This window comes from Pelobates fuscus, chromosome 5 (assembly GCF_036172605.1).
Source record: "Pelobates fuscus isolate aPelFus1 chromosome 5, aPelFus1.pri, whole genome shotgun sequence".
NCBI lineage: Eukaryota > Metazoa > Chordata > Amphibia > Anura > Pelobatidae > Pelobates > Pelobates fuscus.
This window is the reverse complement of record NC_086321.1, coordinates 297,128,329-297,150,156: the sequence shown is the minus strand read 5'-3', so window position 1 is coordinate 297,150,156 and position 21,828 is coordinate 297,128,329. Positions and strand designations below refer to the sequence as shown.

Genomic DNA, 21,828 nt, shown 5'->3' with positions numbered 1-21,828 from the left:
TGTTTAAAATGTACATTTAGAAACCAGCTGAGTTATACTTGCACAGTATGATCAACTGTTTTAAAAGCTCTTTAACAAATACCATATGTTACCTTGTCTCTCTTCTAGAAGTACATTTGGGGTAAATATAATAAAGAAATAAATATCCTTTTTTTTTTTTTTACATTATACTAAAAGTCCTAGTCTATGGAAGACTGGATAAATTGAACAGTTCAAGCTAAGAATCAAGATGAACTGCAAACCGTACATTATAAGGGCAGCATTATCGAATGGTTAGCTTCTTCCCTAAATGCAGAAAGGGCAGGAAACAGAACTGAATATTCAATAAATTGTACTCTCCACTCCCTTAATTTTCCCACTAACCTTAAAGGATTATTCCAAACACTATGACCACTTGCACAGGATGAGCACATACAGGGCTTATGTGTAGAAAAACGCTATTGTGCAAATAAATGACAAATAGTGAAAAGTGTGAAGCGCTTTAACAATTAAACAAATACTTACTCCTGGAATTTTCAGGAGATATAGGCAATAGATGGGAAAATCCTTAAACGTCCATATTAGGCAAAAACCTCAGAATGGAGACAAAAAATGGAGAGAACAGGGAAGCAATGCTGACCCTGGTGCAGAAATCCTTGGTATAATAAGTTGCAATGTATAAATAACAATTGGCTTCTCACCTTATCAGGAGGCCTATAACTGGGCTCCAAGTATGCAGATATTGTGTCAAATGTAGAGTGACACCGCCCTTCTTTAAGCAGCATAGATGTATCACCAGTAAAAAAAAAAAAGTAACATTTATTGAAACGTACTATAAAACAATAAAATCAATATACTTAAAGGACCACTCTAGTGCCAGGAAAGCATACTCGTTTTCCTGGCACTAGAGTGCCCTGAGGGTGCCCCCACCCTCAGGGACCCCCTCCCGCCCGGCTCTGGAAAGAGGAAAAGGGTTAAAACTTACCTTTTTCCAGCGCTGGGCGGGGAGCTCTCCTCCTCCTCTCCGCCTCCGTTCCTCCCCGTCGGCTGAATGCGCACGCGCGGCAAGAGCTGCGCGCGCATTCAGCCAGTCACATAGGAAAGCATTCATAATGCTTTCCTATGGACGCTTGCGTGCTCTCACTGTGATTTTCACAGTGAGAATCACGCAAGCGCCTCTAGCGGCTGTCAGTGAGACAGCCACTAGAGAATTAGGGGGAAGGCTTAACTAATTGATAAACATAGCAGTTTCTCTGAAACTGCTATGTTTATAAAACAATTAGTTAACCCTAGCTGGACCTGGCACCCAGACCACTTCATTAAGCTGAAGTGGTCTGGGTGCCTAGAGTGGTCCTTTAAGTGCTGGTGATGAGTCCAAGACACGTTTCGCCTGTACAATTCGGCTTTATCAATTGGTAATTAAAAATGCTGCTGGTTCGGATTTTAAATACCCCATAGTAGGGAGTTGATTGGAGAATGGTGTCCGTGATACGTCCAATCACGGCGCTCGTGGGAGTGTTGGGGCTCAGCTTTGGATAATATTTCCAATATTGTGAGGTCATCTCGCACGACGGATTGTGCGTGTGACGGCACACGTGGAAGTAAACAATATGTGTAAGTCTGTCCCACACTGATAGTGCTCCAACAAAATATTATGCTTGTCTGTAATGTCCTCTCAGACTCCTGGCCGTGATGTGGGCGTTTCATTTCTCAAAATAGCGTCCGCTATTTTTCTTAAGGGCAATGTATTGGAAAAGAAGTGTTCATGAATAGTCCGATATTTATCCAGTCTCAGAAGATGTTCCTGGATAATATTAGTTCTCAAAGGAACATAATGAAAAATTATAGAATACAAGGTAAATGTATCAAGGTAAATGTGTTTGATTTTTTAATAATCCTTGGTGGAAAATAATGAATTCTCCACCAGGGATTATTAAAAAAAAAAAACACACATTGTGTTGGGGCGGGGCTTAACACGTGGCAGGGGCGGGGCTTAACACGTGGCAGGGGCGGGCCCACCATGTGCACCCCTAAAATTGAATCCTAGAGACGCCACTGCACTAAAATACTTAATGATTTTAGAGAAAAAGGATATAGCAATGAACTGTTAATAAGAGCGTATGAGGAGGTAGAAATGAAAAACAGGAATGATTTGCTTACATAAAAGGATAAGAGTGGATACACAATATACAAATTTTAATTTTATCTGTGATTTTAATAGTAAACAATTGAAGAAAATAATCAGAAAATATTGGCTGATATTAAAAAATGACCCTGTCCTCCACTCTTTACTCCCAGACACCTATGATTACATATAGAGGTGCACACAATTTAAGTAGTAGTTTAGTATATAATCATATATCGTCACAAAAAACTACAGTAAAATCATCCTTCTTTAACGAGACTAATGGATTCTATGGGTGTGGCTCATGTGGAGCTTGTAAAAATACCCAAAGCTCGAAACGAGTGATAAGGGAGTTTGACCACCCTAGAGATAGTAGAAAAAAGTTCAAAATGAAACAACTAATCACCTGCCATTCACAAGAGTCATATACAAAATCACTTGCCCATGCAAGTTAACATACATAGGAAGAACGGTCAGGACACTAAACACACGAATTCAAGAACATAAATATATATATATATATAACTGTTTAGCCCAGCCATATGTAAAGATTTTCTAAAGTATAACTAAGCATATACTAAAAATGAATGTGGGGCAGAGCCTAGCAGGGAAACAGGCCAGATGCCATATCTGGCAGCTCCTGAAAATACAAACACAATCAGCTCGATATCACAAAAACTAAATACCATCCAGGCACAAAAACAAAACCCACAGCACTGAACAGGGGAGACCATCCCGCATCACCCGATGCCCTTCCGGTGTACCCCAAGCCAGGCCAAGCCGAAAAGCAAAGTTCGGGCCTACTACATGCCGAGCAGCCGCGGCCTGGAGTACCTGCTGGGCGGAGAGGATGCCTGGAACGCCGGGGGCGAGCTGCAACAGGACTCAGAGTACGAAAGCACTGAGACTAAGTCCCGTTCGAAGATTCGAATGGGACTTAGTCTTTTTCACGGTGTAAAATAGACCGACCGCACAGCCCAAATCCATGGAACTGTTTTGGGATGCATATCACAAAGATCCCAACATGGTACTGCCACAGCACAGCCTGACATAGGCACCCTATTCCAACGGCAGGCACCCATTAAAATGGCGGCCGAACAAGGCCCAGACCTCCCACACAAAGCTACCCCCATAGATCAAACCTCCTAGGGAGTCACACAAGGGGCCATGCAATCTAAACAAACCACGCTTCCCAAAACCCACACCCCAGCAGGGAACCACAGATCCGGCTAGCAAGCAGGAACTGCAGCAACTGCAAACCATGCTGCAGGACATACAACTCCTGCTGGCAGCAGACTTACCTGCGCTCAAAACCAGCATGCAACAGATCACAAAGTTGTCAATACAGAGGGTGAAGTTAGAATGATCCAGGGAGAAATCTCCATGTTGAAGGAGTCCTTCCTCCAGCTGCAACACAGCCACCAACTCCTGACAGTACATGTGGCAGCAAAAGAGGATAAAAACAGACGCAATCACATTGTTTACTGAGGCAGGTATGCCTCTGATTTTAACCCCTTAAGGACACATGACATGTGTGACACGTCATGATCCCCTTTTATTCCAGAGGTTTGGTCCTTAAGGGGTTAAAGAGGACCTACTCAACAACCAGCATTGCAACCTCTACCAAACCCATACTGACCCAAGCAAGGAACCAGAACCACGACCAGCGCGCTGATAACACTCACACTGGGCTAGACCTCCACAACCGACCCACGACCTAGGTAACAAAACCACAATCTCATACATTAGCTACACATATTCTAGACCTTACTCACCACCTAGGATTATCTGCTTGTTATAACTAAAAGAAAAAATTGTGCTAAGCTCTGACACATGCATTGTATAATCATTGTTGAAATCTGTTAATACCTGCTATTATGCATATGGTAAACCTATTGTGGGTTTGCAGCACGCAAAAATAAAGAATTAAAAAAAAAAAATGAATGCAAACGCATTGATTTATTTTAGTCAAATAGGACATGTAGATTTGGCCTTAATATTCTCCATTGAATGGCTAATCCTTGTACTTCTTTGCAAAAGACTACACACAGGCTCTCCAACCTCGTTCAAAGCCAAAGATGGTCTCCATTTCTTCCAGGGGCAGTTCAAAGTCAAACACCTGGACGTTTTCCTCAATGCATGCAGGGATCACAGATTTTGGGATAAATATGACATTTCTTTAGAAGTAAAAGCAGATAAGATCCTGTGCAGATGTCTTGTGTTTTGCCGTAATTTATTTCATTTTGGGTTCTGCTTTGGCCCATGGGCGATTTGGTGATCCCAGCAAACTGTATGCAGATACAGCAATATCTTTGGATTGGCAATGATCAGTAAGTTTCTTTTGAGTCAAGTAGGGGTGGCATTCAATCTGGTTAACTGCCGGTTTGTATTTTAATCCAGGCTTGTTTAACAACCGTTCTGTCTGCTGATGTTTAAAGGGACACTGTAGGCAACCAGACCACTTCACCCCATTGAAGTGGTCTAGGTGCCCACTCCCATCACCTTTAATCCTGCAAGTGTAATTATTGCAGTTTTATAAACTGCAATAATTACCTTGCAGGTGTGGCGGAACCAACCTCGCCACTGTGAACTGGAGAAGCCTAATTGCTAGCCTCCTGCCCTGCGACCATGGCCCTGGGGTGTATTAACCCTGTAAGAAGTGTATTTGGGCACAATGGATGTTTGTATGCTGTTCCTAGCCCTTTAAATACTTGGGAGCAGTGTTCCAACTTTTAAACTGGCACTTCGAATGCAGTCGAAGTGCCGAAGTCATCGAAGTGGCCGCCATTCGACAAACGAACACGTGGCGGCGGCCATTTTAACTTATTCGAACGCGGTCAGCGGTGTGTGCAGCCAAATCTATGGAACTGTTTGCGGCTACCCAAATGCACGAACACCGCTGACCCGTACCTTCTTCAACACCGCGGCTGGAGACTAAGTCCCGTTCGAAGATTCGAACACCCGTTCGAATGGGACAGTCATTTTCACGGTGTAAAATAGACCGACCGCACAGCCCAAATCCATGGAACTGGTTTGGGCATGAAAAGGTGCCTGCGGTCGGTCAAAAGTGACTTATACCTATCTCCCGAACGGCTGAACGGATTCGTATGATTTTTGGGTATGTTTGTATTTGGAATGTGCTGATTAATAATATGTAACTGTTATTAATATTGGATGTATGGTTTTAGAGTTCTGAAAGTTGGGTAAAATGTATGTTTAAATTGTACGTATAATTGGGTTACTTCTCAGGCTAAGGGGAGGGAATCTTTGGGATGTAACCATTGTGTGATTGGGTAATCTATAATTGGATGTGGGCGTCTCCCTTGCAGGGGAGAATTGTATAAAAGCAGAGTGTGTGTAATTAAACATGAGTTTTACTTTACCCTCAATTTGGAGTGTCGTCTCTTATTGGGGGAATCTGCTAGAAGGGATTGCTATGCTTGTCATATTCCCTTGCTACATCACTGTTAAGCTCTTGGAATAGCTGGTTCCTGTTTTGCTCTCTGGAGGAGTCCACGGTGGTTATGGTGTCTGCTGCAGTGCTTGGAGGCCTCAGGAAGCGCTAGGAGCATCCTTCCACGGAGGTACCCAGTCTGGGTGCCAGGTGATCCGTTACAGCAGGGTTAAGTCTCTTCTCTAGTGGCTGTCTACCAGAAAGCCACTAGAGGGACTTCCAGGTGCTTAGACTACTTCTAATCGAAGCTGGGCGTCCTCACGCTATGAATTAGGACCTCCAGCGTTGCTGGAATCTTCATAGGAAAGCATTGAATTCATGTGCATTAGGTCTCCACCGTCGGCGGGGGAAGGAGCATGGGTGGAGCTTGACCCAGCGCCAAGGGAAATTGGCGCTGGATTCAGGTGATTGACTGAAAGGGGTTTTAACCCCTTTAGTAACGTGGGAAGGGGGCACTCCAGGATTCTACAGTGCCAGGGAAATGAGTTTGTTTTCCTGGGACTAGAGAATCCCTTTAAAGTTGGAAATGCTAATGGCTTTTTACTAATCCAGCATCAAACAGCTCCTCCATACCCTCCCATGTGTCTAGAAAGCATGTGCTTACTTGAATAGCCTGCCTTCTTCATCAGTAAGGAACAATAAATCTCCTTCCTTGAATCCTCATGGAAAATGCATTATGTAGAGATCCAGGTAGACCAGGTTTTTTGTATGTATATATATATATATATATATATATATATATCTCACATCAATTGCTTTTTTTTTTTTTTTTTTTTTCTTTTTTAGCTGCTTTAATCTTATCTGCCTCAGACTTTCCAGTCCCAGGATAGGCATCTGAGCCCCAGTGTTACATGCAGTAACTGAGCTCCTTTTCTGGGATTATGGAATAGTGCAGACAGAAAACAGGTCCAAAAACTCTGCTATTGGAATCCCCAATCAAACCAGACCAGACCCACGGTTCCCAACTACCACACGCAGTACTGCAGTTTGAACAAGGACTAGACTAGACACTCTCAATTAAATATATGTTAAAATGCACAAGTAACTTAACAAGTATTGCATTGCTATAATTATTATAGTAACACAAATTATTTATAAAAGGGTTTGGGAAGACACACTAGCAGGGAATATGTATTTTACCTGCATAAGCCATAATATGCTAATTAATTAATATGCTATTCAGTTAATATGCACATAACTGTTGCAAGCTCGTTCACAACCAAAGGATGATGGTGGAAAAATATCACAACTATTTTTGGGCAGCTTAACACTCAATTACAGGCCGTATTCAGCCCTGTGCACACTGGAGGTATGGCTAAGAGAGAAGTTACTAGTCTTGTGCACAATAGTAATATTAAGATCGTCTGAATTAATTTGGACAAAAAATAATTTTGTTTAGTCTTAAATTGGTCTGATAGCTTCAATTTGGGATTTCTATTCATTTTAATGGAAAGCTGCGATCTTGCTAATCTTTTTAGAAACCTTATGAGGCATTGTCATTGTGACGAAACGCCTTTTGTCACCGGATTTTTAGGTGACAAGCTGCCCTTTTCCTCTGGCTGTTGGAGGAGCCTGATTGCCAGCCTCCTGCCTCATGACTATGGCCCTGGGTTGTATGGCCCTTTACAAACATTATTTGGGCTAATGGATTTTTATTATGCTGCTGCTGGCCATTTAAGAACCATCTTGGGACATACTGTGACTTTTGGGAACAATGCCCCTTTAAGACTATGGCCCATGGAAGATATTGCCTGTTAAAGACTATTTTAGCAGATTGGATTTTAAAAGACTTGCTGCCCCTTTAAATTGTATTGGAGCAGTTCTGCAGCTTTAAATTGGCACTTCGGATGCAGCCGAAGTGCCGAAGTAGTCGAAGTGCCCGCCATTCAACAAACCAACACGTGGCGGTGGCCATCTTTGTTCATTCGAACGAGGTCAGCGGTATGTGTAGCCAAATCCATGAAACTAAAATCGGCTACACATTTCAACGAACACCGCTGACCCTTACCTTCTCCTACACTGAATTTTCAGCGGCAGAGACGAAGTCCCGTTCGGCAATTCGAACGCACGTTCGAATGGGACTTAGTCATTTTTCTGCATAAAATTGACCGGCCGCACAGCCCAAATCTATGGAACTGTTTTGGGCAGGAAAATGTGCTGGCGGTCGGTCATAAAGGACTTCCACCTAACTTTTTATGTACTGGAGGGATTTGTCTGATTTTTGCTTATGTTTATATTTAAAGTATGCTGATTCTGAATATGTATTATGTTTTATGTGAATATGATGCATATTTTTTAACTTACAGTATATGTATAAAACGTGTATTTTTCCTGCCTGTGATAAATTACATTAAGCCATTGTGTTCAGTAATTATATCACAGGCAGAGGGGAGGGATTGTATGTTGGTGCTGGATGTGTTTTACGGTGTTCCTGTAAATAATTGGTTGTACTGTGTCCCACCCTGTGGGATGTCCCCTTGCATGGGGACTTGCATAAAAGCCAGTGTGTGGTCATTAAAAGCTCAGATCATCTTGGACCTTCATGAAGTCTCGGCTCATGTTTGGGGGGATTGGAGAACTACACTCTAGGGATTGCTATAATCACTATACTCCCCAGGATATAATCACTAAGCTCTGCTAAGAGCTTGTTCTGTTCCTGCTCTCTGGAATTCGGAGAGGTTGACCTACTGGAAGCTGGACCCTGGTCTTGGGTCCAGAGTGGGTGGAGACGGCGAGACCCCAACCAAGCTGCAGTGGTTCTTGGGGTCTGCAGTGGTTATGGTGTTGGGCAGAGTGCTTGGAGTCCTCAGAAAGCACTAGGAGCATCCGTCAGCGGAAGGTACCCGGTCGGGGTGCCAGCGGTTCCGTTACAGTCATATTTAAGGGTTCCTAGTTAGGAAGGGAGCTGTGTTTAGTAAATGGCTCCCTATTTTGATATCCCTAAATATGGTAATCCCACATAAGGATATACATTTTCTAATTGGAATGCACTGTGGAATATGATGGCTTTGTATAAATGCTAATAATAATAATAATGAGATTCAGTAGTTACAGTGCCTAAAGTGTCCCTTTAATGGAATATCGCCAGGATGTCTTTTTCTTTTTAACCACTAGATGACAGAATTTATTAAGAAAGATGAATAGAACAATCTACACTGATCTGCCAATACAGTAAAACCACTGACAAGTGAAGTAAATAAAATTGATTTTATAGCAAGACAGGAGGCTCGTATTATGCATTAACCTTTACTTAACTCCAGCAGCAAAGACATTTTTTCAAAAAGGTTTAGTGAATAAAAGACCAAAAACAGAGTATCTGAAATGGAACACTCGGTAGCCGATCGGCATCCGGCATAGACTTTATAGTGAGTGATCCCCAATATTCTTCCTCTTTCTTTGCTGCTCCAGTAGAGACAATTGTCATATATATTCACTTATGCTACTGTTTTCTATATGAATACCTTTTGGTTTGGTTAAATATATTTGTATATTTTTTCTGAAGTAATTTTATATATTTTTCTCATTATTTTTTGTTTAATATATATATTTGGTTCATATACACTGACATTCGCACCTTTTCATCCAAAGTGAGTTTGCGTTCGGTAGTTTTAATATGAATTGTCACTTTTTCAGTTATTTGGAATGACTCACGTTCTGTAGTTTTCTCGTGAATCGCTGCCATTCGTTTTTTTGGTATTAGTTTATTATACTCGCGTTCGGATTTTGTGTATGAATGTGTATTTCACTGTTCAGTTTATTTCGACAGTTTTTCATGCAAATCGCTGCACATGTGATTTCAGTTAGTTCCTCAAAGATTCATGCTGTTATTATGGGCGGGAATTCCAGTTAGTTGGTTCTCAGCTAACTTTCCCGCCCACTTTACCTCAGCACAGTGTTTCTCCACAACTTTTTTGCTCTTTGTTGGTAATTATTATAAGTTTGAAATGATTTGACTTTCCGGTCAGGATTTTACCTAATCTTTTGCAACATTATTTTACTATTTACTAATAGTAATTACAAATTACAATTTGTTGCAATATTGAACGATGAATTCTAAAAAAATTTTTAAAAAATTCCTCTGTCACCAAAACCTGGTGCTACTCATGACTGTGAAATCCTCACTGTGGATTCTTTACAATATTTTATAGACTTATCCGTTCACAAATCGATTTCATCTGCAATGTCTTCCATGCAAGAAACCATTGCAAAGTCTGTGGCTCAGGGCATAAGCATTCAAAACCTAGTTGTAAGACTCACTTAATTAATACTCCTTCAAACCAGTTCTGGTCACCTGTGGAGTCAGAACGGAATTTAGCTCAGGGATTCAGGAGGTCTGGGAAGGCCACCCAGAAATGCAAACACGGCTTTGACGGTCTTTTAGAATCCTCTGGCTGTTATAAGTCACATAAGATAGGGAAGTACCAAGATCAGAACAAAATGCGTCTCATGCAAAACTGAGGAGTGCAATTGTGACGAACTGAGCTTCGTCACATATGCTTGGAGCAGCCTGCTGGCCAGCCTCTTACCAAAAGTCTATGGGCCCTTTAAAAATGGACTTGGTGAGGGTGGGAGCCGATGAGAGACGTCCGCTCTCCCGGTTCTCTGGCTGACAAAGGGGCACTCTCAAACCACCTCCCTCTCCCCCCCCCCCCCCGTGGACCGGTGGGGGTCATCCCGGTCCTTGAGTACCTAGGCTGCCTTAAGCGCGGACACTCCTGTGAGCCCTGCAGAACTCCCAAGCCACATGGTGCCGGAGACACCCAAGATGGCGGAGGCACCAAGCTCTGCAACACGAGGTTGGACATTGCTGCAGCCTGATTCAGTAGGCCCTAAAGCCACAGAAACTAACACTCTGGGAGCCATATTGGATAACTTTTGGGCCATGCTGCTCGACAGGGCAAGGCACGCGAAAGCCACACGGGAGCCTGACAAGGGAGACCAAGCACGCAACATGGAGCAGCCTGAGAGGCTGCCTACAAGCCGGCAAATCTCCCGCACACTGAAGCGACACAAGCTGCAGAAACAACGCTACCGGCTGAGACACTGAGATGCGGACAGACGTCCTCCCCACTGCCGTAAAACACCAAGTCCCAAAGCGCCACAACCTGTCCTAAGCAACATACAGAAACCAACGTGGTCACCTCCGAGCCGACCCCCATGCCGCCCGAGGCTGGGCAACCCCTTACCAAGCGAGAGAGCTGCCGCCTGGATGACCACCGACGTGCTGGACAGTCCGGTAAACAGTGACTCTCCTGTACGCACCCGGCCCTTACCGACTGTGGGAGTAGGGTGACTATCGCTGACTCAATGTATGATGGACTGCTGTTTTCCCACTACGTCCATGCAACTCTAGTAGATCATTTCTTGTTTTGTTATGCTTTGACTGTTCTGATTTAAGGTTAGAGTGCTAGCTTGCTAATGTACATCGTTTCAACGGTCGCAACGAGATACTATAGCCTGATCTTGACACTAGACGATTTTCAACATTCACCATGTTTATAATTTCTTTAACTACTTACTTACACCAGCCTTGTTCAGCATTAAGACATGAATATCGTTATCAGGGCTTCCACTGTAGCTTCAGCCCAGTTTCTATCTAATTAAGCATGCATTACTTAGCAACATATGATCACCTATAGTCATACAATCCCAGGCTAGACTGTTTTAGGTAACATGTATAGCCTGCCTGGAACTTTTATTTTTCGTTTATTCTAGGGCTTAGCTTGCATGTCCTTAATCTTGCATATTAACTAAAATGTATAACCATCTACCATCATGTCACGTATGCCTCTTATGTCAAACCCATTCGCCTTCCCCGGCTAACATGATGAGAAACCTGGGTCATGATTATTGTGCTAAATCTAATAGTGTACTCCAAAACTGCAATGCCATGCTCTACTAGCTCACTAAGTGCGAAGTCATGTAGCCTGTTACTTTATGACTACTGTTTAGAATCCAACTGCCTATGTTATATGACTGCTGTGGTAATGAAGCCAGATCGGACCAAGCAGGTCCCTTCCCCGGGTGACACACCACTGAGGTCATGCCAGCCTCTCTTATTGAAACCCTCCCCACCGCGGTGGAGGTACACCAGAGGTAACGGTCGACATAGTGCAACCATTAATGAATACTCTGCTAGCCACCCAAGCGCCTACACCAACCATAGCGCCCAGCGGCTCCTACGCCGAGGAATTAACTACTGTTTAGATTGTTACCTTATTTTTAATTACTATATTTGATTACGTTAATGCCAATCCAAATAAGATGTCTAACTGTTCTCTACTTAAGTGACATTACTTGTCTCAACCTGTTTATCGTTTTTTAAAACTGTGCAGTACTATCATATGCCTCAAAAGTCTTATTCTTTTTGAAATGCCTGTATTTACTGTCGTGGCATACCAAGCCTGTCTGTTAAACTTTTGCACAATAAAAATAAAGAATTAAATAAAAATAAAAAATGGACTTGGTTCGTGGGAACCGATATTTGGTTCGGGAACCGAACAGCCGCATGAATCGGAGATCACTCTGGAGCTTGTTAAGCCTAATTGCTACTTTGTCGTAAGTTCCACCAGAGTGTTCTAAGTGTTCGTCTGGGTGACTGCAATTCCTATGGACGACCACGAAGTGGCGGCCATCTTATTCACATGAAAGCATGCAGCGGTGTTTGGGCATGAATCTCACAGAACTGAAAAAGGACATAGAAACTCCCGAACACCGCTGGACTTCCAGCATCGCCTGCGTTCAGCTCTACAACACTTGGCGCTGTTCGATAGAAACTTTCCCACGAACAACGGGATCAAGCTCCAGGGTAAGACTATTGACTCTGTTCAGTAGTTTGTTCATTTTTAAACTACTGAACTAGACCGACCGCAAGCCCTGATTCTCTGGAACTGTTTTGGGCATGGGACCATGCAGGCGATCGGTCAAATTATGACTTACAGGAAATTCCTGAACCCCTGAACTGTTCTGGGTGATTTTTGGATATGTTGGTCACCCAGATCAGGGCTATCAGGGGATGTAAATTTGTGGGGATTTTGTTTGTAAGGTAATTTTGAGGTTTTGTAATAATGTGAGTTTTTTGAGCCTGGAGATAACGGAGTTCGATACAGTGCTTGACTCCCAGGCATAGGGGAGGAATTTACCTATTTTGTATGGGAGTGTCCTGGACCTGAGAGGCAATGTGTCAGGATCGGGACAGGGATCCAACACGCAGAGTACAAACAGGTACAGGATACGTATACCGGACCTTAGAATGGCCGGACTAACGTACGGAGAGTACAGAGAATGGTCAGAGACAAGCCGAGGTCGAGGGAACGAGAGGACAGGTAAGCGAGGAACAAGCCGGGTCAAGGATAACAGAGGTAAACAGAGTAAGTCAAACAAGCCGGGTCGGAACCAAAGGGATAACAGAAAATACCAGAGCACTGTGTGACTAGACAGGCTAGAACCACGACAGGGCAATGAACAAATGGGAGAAGCAAGTATAAATACCCTGGCTCGGAGGGAGAGACACGCCTCCGACGAGATCTGATTAGTCTCTAAAGGATTGAGTGACAGGTCGTTCCGGGCTGGCGTCATGACGTCGGTTTCCGGACGTCCTGCTACAAAGGGAAGTGACTCCCTCGCGGCCGGCGTTTATGTGACCGGGAGGACCGCGAGGAACAGAGGAAACAGCCCGTCCGGACGGATAGACGTCTAAGTCTCTGCCTCTCTCGGAGGTAGAGACCTCAGGTACCCTGACAGTACCCCCCCTCTCAGATACGCCCACCGGGCGGAAGGAACCGGGACGAGATGGGAAGCGGGAGTGAAACGCCCTGCGGAGACGGGGAGCATGAACATCCTCTTGAGGTACCCAACTCCTCTCCTCAGGACCATATCCCTTCCAATCGACCAGATATTGTACTCTCCCCCGGGAGATTCGAGAATCGATAATAGAGTTAACCTCATACTCCTCCTGACCCTCCACCTGAACAGAGCGAGGAGAGGACGTTGTGGATGAAAATCTGTTGCAGACTAGTGGTTTCAGCAATGAAACATGAAATGAGTTAGGGATGCGTAAGGCAGTTGGAAGAGCTAGACGATACGCAACAGGGTTAATCCGAGTCAGCACCCTGTAAGGTCCAATATAACGAGGAGTGAATTTCATGGAAGGTACTTTTAAACGGATGTTTCTAGTACTCAACCATACTCTATCACCTGGAACAAACACCGGAGCCGCCCTTCTACGTTTATCGGCGTGTTTCTTAACCAGCATAGAATTGTGCAGAAGAATTTGTCGAGTCTGATCCCACAACTTCCTCAAATTGGCAACATGAACATCAACCGACGGTATCCCTTGGGAAGGGGAGGCCGAGGGAAGAATAGATGGATGAAAGCCATAATTCATGAAGAAGGGGCTTGAATGAGTAGAATCACAAACGAGATTGTTGTGTGCAAACTCCGCCCAAGGAATCAAACCAACCCAATCGTCCTGGTGTTCAGAAACAAAACAACGTAAATATTGTTCAATTTTTTGGTTGGTGCGTTCAGCAGCTCCGTTAGACTGAGGATGATAGGCAGAAGAGAAATTCAATTTGATACCCAGTTGAGAGCAGAAGGACCTCCAAAAACGGGAAACAAATTGGGAACCTCTGTCAGATACAATTTGGGAGGGTATCCCATGTAAACGAAAAATCTCCCTAGCGAATATCTCTGCCAATTCGGGTGAAGACGGGAGTTTAGGCAGAGGAACGAAGTGAGCCATCTTGGTGAATCTGTCAACCACGGTGAGGATAACAGTCTGTCTTTTAGAGATAGGCAAATCGACAATGAAGTCCATAGCTAAACAGGACCAAGGTTTCTCTGGAACCTCTAAGGGATGCAGAAATCCACATGGAAGCGTATGAGGTTGCTTAGTCTTAGTACAGACCTCACAAGTATCGATGAAATCTTTAATATCCTTACGCAAAGCAGGCCACCAGAAATCCTTGGAGATTAAAGCATACGTCTTGCGAATGCCAGGATGCCCAGCTACCTTGCTGTCGTGGAAACACCGCAACACTTCCAGTTGGAGAGCAGGAGGAACGAAGTGTCTATCCCCAGGAGTCTGTTTAGGAGCTAGATGTTGTAACTTTATGATCTCGGTAAGCAACGGAGAATGAATCCTGAGATTCGTGTTAGCGATGATATTACATTTAGGAACTATCGAGGAAAGAACTGGCTCAACTATAGTGGACGGTTCATATTGGCGAGATAAAGCATCGGCTTTGGAGTTCTTAGAACCAGGTCTATAAGTAAGCACATAATTGAAGTGAGTCAGGAATAGGGACCAACGAGCCTGCCTGGCGGATAGGCGTTTAGCCTCCCCAATATAGGACAAGTTCTTGTGATCCGTTCCCTGTCACCGATGTCATATCTGCTTTCAGGACCAGATAGTTTCTTAGAGAAAAACCCACAAGGGTGTAACGGTTTGTCCACCCCTAACCTTTGTGACAGAACAGCCCCTACTCCCGTCTCAGAGGCATCAACCTCGAGTAGGAACGGCAGAGTCGTATCAGGATGAACCAAAATTGGGGCAGAGGCAAAAAGTTCCTTGAGCATCTTGAAAGCAACAAGAGCCTCAGTAGACCAGGTCTTAGTATTAGCCCCTTGTTTGGTCATATTGGTAATAGGCGCAATAATAGAAGAGTATCCCTTAATAAAGCGCCTATAATAATTAGAGAAACCAATAAACCTCTGAATAGCCTTGAGTCCCTTAGGCAATGGCCAATCTAAAATAGATTGGAGTTTGTCAGGATCCATCTTAAAGCCTTCCCCAGAAATCACGTACCCAAGAAAGTCTATCTGAGACTGGTCAAAACTGCATTTCTCCAATTTACAGTATAGGCCATGTTGCAGAAGTTTGAGCAATACCTTTCTGACTTGTCTGTGGTGGGTCTCAATCTCCCTAGAGTGTATAAGTATGTCATCCAGGTATACAATGACACAATCATGTTGAAACTCTCTAAGAACTTCATTAATCAAATCCTGAAAGACTGCCGGAGCATTACAAAGACCAAATGGCATAACCGTGTATTCATAGTGACCATAACGGGTATTGAACGCTGTCATCCACTCGTGTCCATCCTGGATTCTCACCTGGGAGTCAAGTTATACGCCCCTCTGAGATCTAACTTGGTGAAAATTTTAGAGCCCTTTAAACGATCAAACAGCTCGGTAATCAAAGGAATGGGATAGGCATTTCTGATGGTTATCTTATTCAACCCTCGGTAATCAATACAAGGTCTCAAAGTGCCATCCTTCTTTTTAACGAAAAAAAAACCAGCCCCGGCGGGGGAAGAGGATCTCCTAATGAATCCTTTTTCTAGATTCTCACGAATATATTCCTCTAGAACTGAGTTCTCTTGAGTGGATAGAGGATATACATTGCCCCTCGGAGGCATAGTACCAGGTAAAAGCTTAATTTTACAATCAAATGACCTGTGTGGAGGTAAGGTATCGGCATTCTTCTTGTCGAATACTGCTTTTAAGTCCTGGTAGATGAACGGTATCTGTCCCTCTGTAGACTGAGTGGAACTACCCGGTGTGTTTATTACAGCTAATGGGGAAACCCTGCGTAAACACTTCTCCTGGCAGCCCTGACCCCATGAGAGTATCTCCCCTAACTCCCAATCGATAATAGGGTTATGTCTTTTTAACCATGGGTACCCCAGGACTATGGGGACCGAAGGGGACAAAATGAGCATAAGTGATAAGTTCTCCTCGTGTAAGATACCAACAGTTAACGGGTATAGTCTCACGGGAGAAAACAGGCTCAAGTAAAGGTCTACCATCTATGGCTTCAACGGCCAAAGGTGTATCCCTTAACTGGGATGGGACAGTGTGTTTAGTAGCAAAGGCTTGGTCGATAAAATTCTCAGCAGCTCCGGAATCTATCAAAGCCATAGTCTTTAGTACTCCCTTCTCCCAAGTTAAAGAAACTGGTAGCAGAAGCCTGTGATCTTTATAATTATGAGTAGAGGACAAAATAGAAACACCCAAGGCCTGTCCTCTAGAGAAACTTAGGTGCGAGCGTTTCCCGAACGATTAGGACAATTCAGGCGTAAGTGACCTCTGACTCCACAATACATGCATAATCCCTCTCTTCTCCTGTACTGTCTCTCTTCTTCTGAGAGGCGAGTATTGCCTATCTGCATAGGTTCAGGAAACAGTGAGGTAGTGGAATCAGGACTTTGAAATGCGGGAGCTAATTTAAAGGAAGGTCTAAGGTTCCTCTCTCGAGTGTTTTGTCTCTCTCTTAAACGCTCATCAATACGAGAAATGAACGAAATTAAATCCTCCAAATTTTCAGGGAGTTCTCTAGTGGCAACCTCATCAAGGATTACGTCTGATAACCCGTTCAAAAATACATCTATATAAGCCTGCTCATTCCACTTAACTTCTGACGCCAGAGACCTGAACTCTAGTGCATAATCCACGAGAGTTCGGTTCTCCTGTCTCAGGCGCAACAGTAATCTGGCTGCATTGACCTTTCTACCAGGGGGGTCAAAAGTTCTTCTAAAGGCAGCTACAAAGGCAGTATAGTTATATACTAACGGGTTATCATTCTCCCATAGTGGGTTGGCCCATCTCAGAGCTTTCTCAATGAGTAAGGTGATAATAAATCCAACCTTTGCCCTATCTGTAGGATAGGAGCGAGGTTGTAATTCAAAGTGGATACTGATCTGGTTAAGAAAACCACGACACTTCTCAGGTGAACCACCATAACGTACTGGTGGTGTAATACGGGAAGAGGCACCTACAGTGGCTACCTCTAAGCCTGAGCTCACAGGAGAGATAGAAGTAGTACGCGTCTCCTCTGGCGGGTTATTAGCACGAGACAATAATGCCTGTAGTGCTAGCGCCATCTGATCCATTCTGTGCTCCATGGCTTCGAACCTAGGATCAGAAGGACCAAGCTGACTGTTTGTACTTGCAGGATCCATTGGCCCTGTCGTAATGTCAGGATCGGGACAGGGATCCAACACGCAGAGTACAAACAGGTACAGGATACGTATACCGGACCTTAGAATGGCCGGACTAACGTATGGAGAGTATAGAGAATGGTCAGAGACAAGCCGAGGTCGAGGGAATGAGAGGACAGGTAAGCGAGGAACAAGCCGGGTCAAGGATAACAGAGGTAAACAGAGTAAGTCAAACAAGCCGGGTCGGAACCAAAGGGATAACAGAAAATACCAGAGCACTGTGTGACTAGACAGGCTAGAACCACGACAGGGCAATGAACAAATGGGAGAAGCAAGTATAAATACCCTGGCTCGGAGGGAGAGACACGCCTCCGACGAGATCTGATTAGTCTCTAAAGGATTGAGTGACAGGTCGTTCCGGGCTGGCGTCATGACGTCGGTTTCCGGACATCCTGCTACAAAGGGAAGTGACTCTCTCGCGGCCGGCGTTTATGTGACCGGGAGGACCGCGAGGAACAGAGGAAACAGCCCGTCCGGACGGATAGACGTCTAAGTCTCTGCCTCTCTCGGAGGTAGAGACCTCAGGTACCCTGACACAATGTAATCGTGTATATGTTTTTAGTCTCTCTGGTCCAGGGCAGGGAGTGCCCCTTGCATGGGGACCTGCATATAAGGCCAGTTGTGGCTGTCATTAAACAGATTTGTTTTACTTTTCATGAAGTCTAGGCTCATGTTTGGGGGATTGTAGAGCTATTTTCACTCTGGGGAATGCTATAATCACTATACTCCCTTGGATCACAACGATTGCTCTTGTAAAAGCAGCATGCTTCGCTCTCTGGACTAGGAGAGGTCTACCCACTGGAAGCTGGATCCTAGTCTTAGGTCCAGTGTGGGTGGAGGACAGAGAGACCCCAACCAAGCTGCGGCGGTTTGTGGGGTTTATGATGGTTATGGTGTCCCAGTGTCCTTATGGTGCTTGAAAGTACTAGGAAGCAGCGATTGACAGAGGTACCCAGTCGGGGTGCCAGGCAGTCCGTCACAGCAATCATTCACTTAAAAGACCCTCTGCTCGTGAGGAAGACAGACAAGCTCAGAAGGCCATTCACAGGAGAAAACCTGACTCATAATACCTCCTCAAATGATGACTCATCTTCAAACTCAGAAGATGAAAAAGCTGAATCTGATTCTGCCTCAAATTATTCATCTGTTTCAGAGGCACCTGAGGTTCTCTCTAAATCCAATGAAGAGAATATTATAATTGATGTTAATGGAAAACCATTATTTGACCCAGACCATATTAAGCACTCTAGGTCAGCCGAATGGGTCCCTATGGCTCATGTAGCCAAGTATCTTGAATGCTGGTTGAGGAAACCCCTTGACCAAGCGGCTAGAAAAAAGCTAAGAGCTGAATGCCCTAGACCGACTTTATCTAAGAAAGTCGCACAGACAGAAAGTCGCACAAAATCAGGGAAGAACCCAAGTAAAGGACTTGACAGATCACTAAAATCTTGTCAGGATAAATTAATGGACATATCTGGTCCTGTGGCAATAAATGTTTGAGACTTCAGAATAAGCTGCAGCTTCTGGAATTCCTCCCAGCACTGATATTTTGAGACGTTGGACCCAACGCACTGTTTGCTTTTTGGGGAATGCTAATGCAGCTCTGACCAGCGAACGCCGCAGGTCTAATTTAATGGAAATTGACCCTCAGTTGTCGAATTTAGCCACTTCTCAACCTGGACCAGCGGCTGAAGGTATCCTATTTGGAGAATCCTTAAAGACATTAATAAATATATAAATTTATTTAGCTCCCTTAATAAGGCTCAATCATCTCTGAGGAAAGTATTCAACCCTAAGGTTTTTGGAAGAGAAAAGGAACCACTCTTCCAGCTGCTCCTTTCAACATAGACCGGTTCCAAGGAACACCTTCCAGCCCTCCAGGCCCTCATATGACACCCAACAAACAACTCCATTCTTCCCACTACATGACAGACCTTGGAGATCAAGAGGCCATCAGGGAATGTCTTGCTTCAGATCTTCATCTGGTAAGTACGACAATTCCCCTTTCTCACTCATTATTTCAAGATCTGAAGTCAGATTACAAACAATTCTTGGATACTAGAATCTGATCCCGTTGAAAGAAAAATACCTTTCCTGATAACATTTTTGATCAAAGACCAATCTCTGGTCCATCAAGAAATAATAAATTTATGCTCAAAAAATGTCATCATTCAGGTTCCCGTGAGCAGTCCAGGCTTCATAAGCAATTTATTCTTGGTGAAAAAGAAAGATTCTGGTCACAGACCAGTCATAAATTTAAAATATTTAAACAATTTTGTAAGATACCACCATTTCAAAATTGAAGGAATTTATTATCTCAAAGACCTATTGATACTCAACGACTGGTTGGTCAAAATAGATTTGAAGGATGCATACCTCACGGTACCTATTCACCATTCATGTCAGAATTATTTACAATTCATATGGGAAGGGAAGAAATGGCAATTCAAATAATTACCATTTGGATTATCCTCTGCACCTTGGTGTTTCACCAAATTGCTCAAACCAGTAGTATCCCTGCTTCGAAGCAGGGGATGGAGAATGATAATCTATCTAGATGACATATTGATTCTGTCAGTGTGCAAACTCTTCAACTACATTCTCAATGGACATTGAATCTGTTAACGAGCCTTGGCTTTGTAATAAATTATGAGAAATTGATTTTTAACTCCCTCTCAGGAGAGAGAATTTTTGGGATTTCTAGTGAATTCCAATTTAGCAACTCTCAGTCTTCCATCATGGAAATTGAAAACGATTTGGAAAGAGATCAGGTCAGTTCTAAACGAGGAATTAATTTCCATCAAATCTCTGGCACGGATTGTAGGTCTTTTATCAGCCTCGATTCAAGTGATTTTTCCTCTCCCCCCCCCTTCATTATTGGGAACATCTATGCAGCGGTCTCCTTTATTCAGACAAGATCTCTTTGACTACAGAGACCAGAACAGAACTATTCTGGTGGTTAGATCACGTTCAAATTTGGAACGGGAAAGCCATTTTCACTTCATTCCCAGATCTGATTATTGAATCTGACGTGAGTCGAGTACACTGGGGAGCCCGTTGTGGAGGCAGTTCCACAGGAGGCAAATGGTCTCTAGAAGAGACGAGTATGCATGTAAACTGCCTGGAACTCATGGCAGGATTTTTCGCTCTATGCAGCTTTGCAAAACAAAAATCCCATTGTTGTATTCTTCGCAAGATGGACAACATATCAGCTGTCCAATACATAAATCTCTTAGGAGGCACAAAATCCAAGCAACTGGCAGACATTGCCAAATATTTTTGGCACTTTTGCTTCAATCGAAACATAGTTTTACAAGCAGAATATCTTCCCGGCCTTTCCAATACAGTAGCAGATTGGAATTCCCGTTTCCTAGTGGATTAAAGTGACTGGATGTTGGATCCAACGACTACTGTCCCTGTGGGGTCCGTTTTAATACGACCTCTTTGCATCACGACTCAATCGCCAATTAGAAACATTTTTTCAGTTGGCGTCCGGATCCAGAGGCAGCAGATCAAGATGCACTCCTTCAATGCTGGAAAGACGGAGCCAATTAAGCAAATCCCTCATTGTCGATGATATCCCGGGTACTTCTGAAAGCATTGTCTCAGAAATAAACCCAAATGGTCATAACCCCTCTTTTGCCATCACAACCATGGTTCCCTCAACTTCTCAGCATACTGATAGACTACCCACGACTCATACAGATGCATCGTAATGCTCTTCACAATCCGGAGGGAAATCTTTATCCTCTTGTAGCATCAGGCCAACTACCTGTAATAGCATCTCTCATCTCGGGTCATACGAATCTCGTAGTGAATTTTCAAACTCAACTAGAGACATTCTTTCAGAAGCATAGGTACCAAGTATCCGTGCAAATTACAGATCAGCCTGGAAAATATGGCTTAATTGGTGCATGGAACGGGCTGTGGATCCCATACATTCAGATTTAGAAAAGCTTTTTGTCAGCCTCGTTTGACTCAGGCAAGACTTATCACACCATTAATGTCTATTGATCAGCTATCTCCGTAAATCACGACCCTATTGAATTTTTCCCTGTGGGCAAACATCCCTTAGTCTTACAAACTTACAAAGGGTATCAGATTTAAGCGTCCTCCATGCCCTAAATGTCCTTCTGCTTGCAATGTTACTCTGTTACTCCAGCTAATAGAATCGTGGAGTGACAATGACTCATTATCCGTAAAATTGATTTTGTTTAAGCTTACCACATTACTAGACCTCATTTCATTTAAAAGAGTTTCAGACGTTA

General features: G+C 43.7%; 1 pseudogene; it reads right to left on the bottom strand.

Annotated features, from left to right (window-relative positions):
• Positions 1-4,145: 4,145 nt before the first annotated feature.
• Positions 4,146-6,260, bottom strand: LOC134612210 (aldo-keto reductase family 1 member B10-like; annotated as a pseudogene).
• Between the last annotated feature and the right edge of the window lie 15,568 nt (positions 6,261-21,828).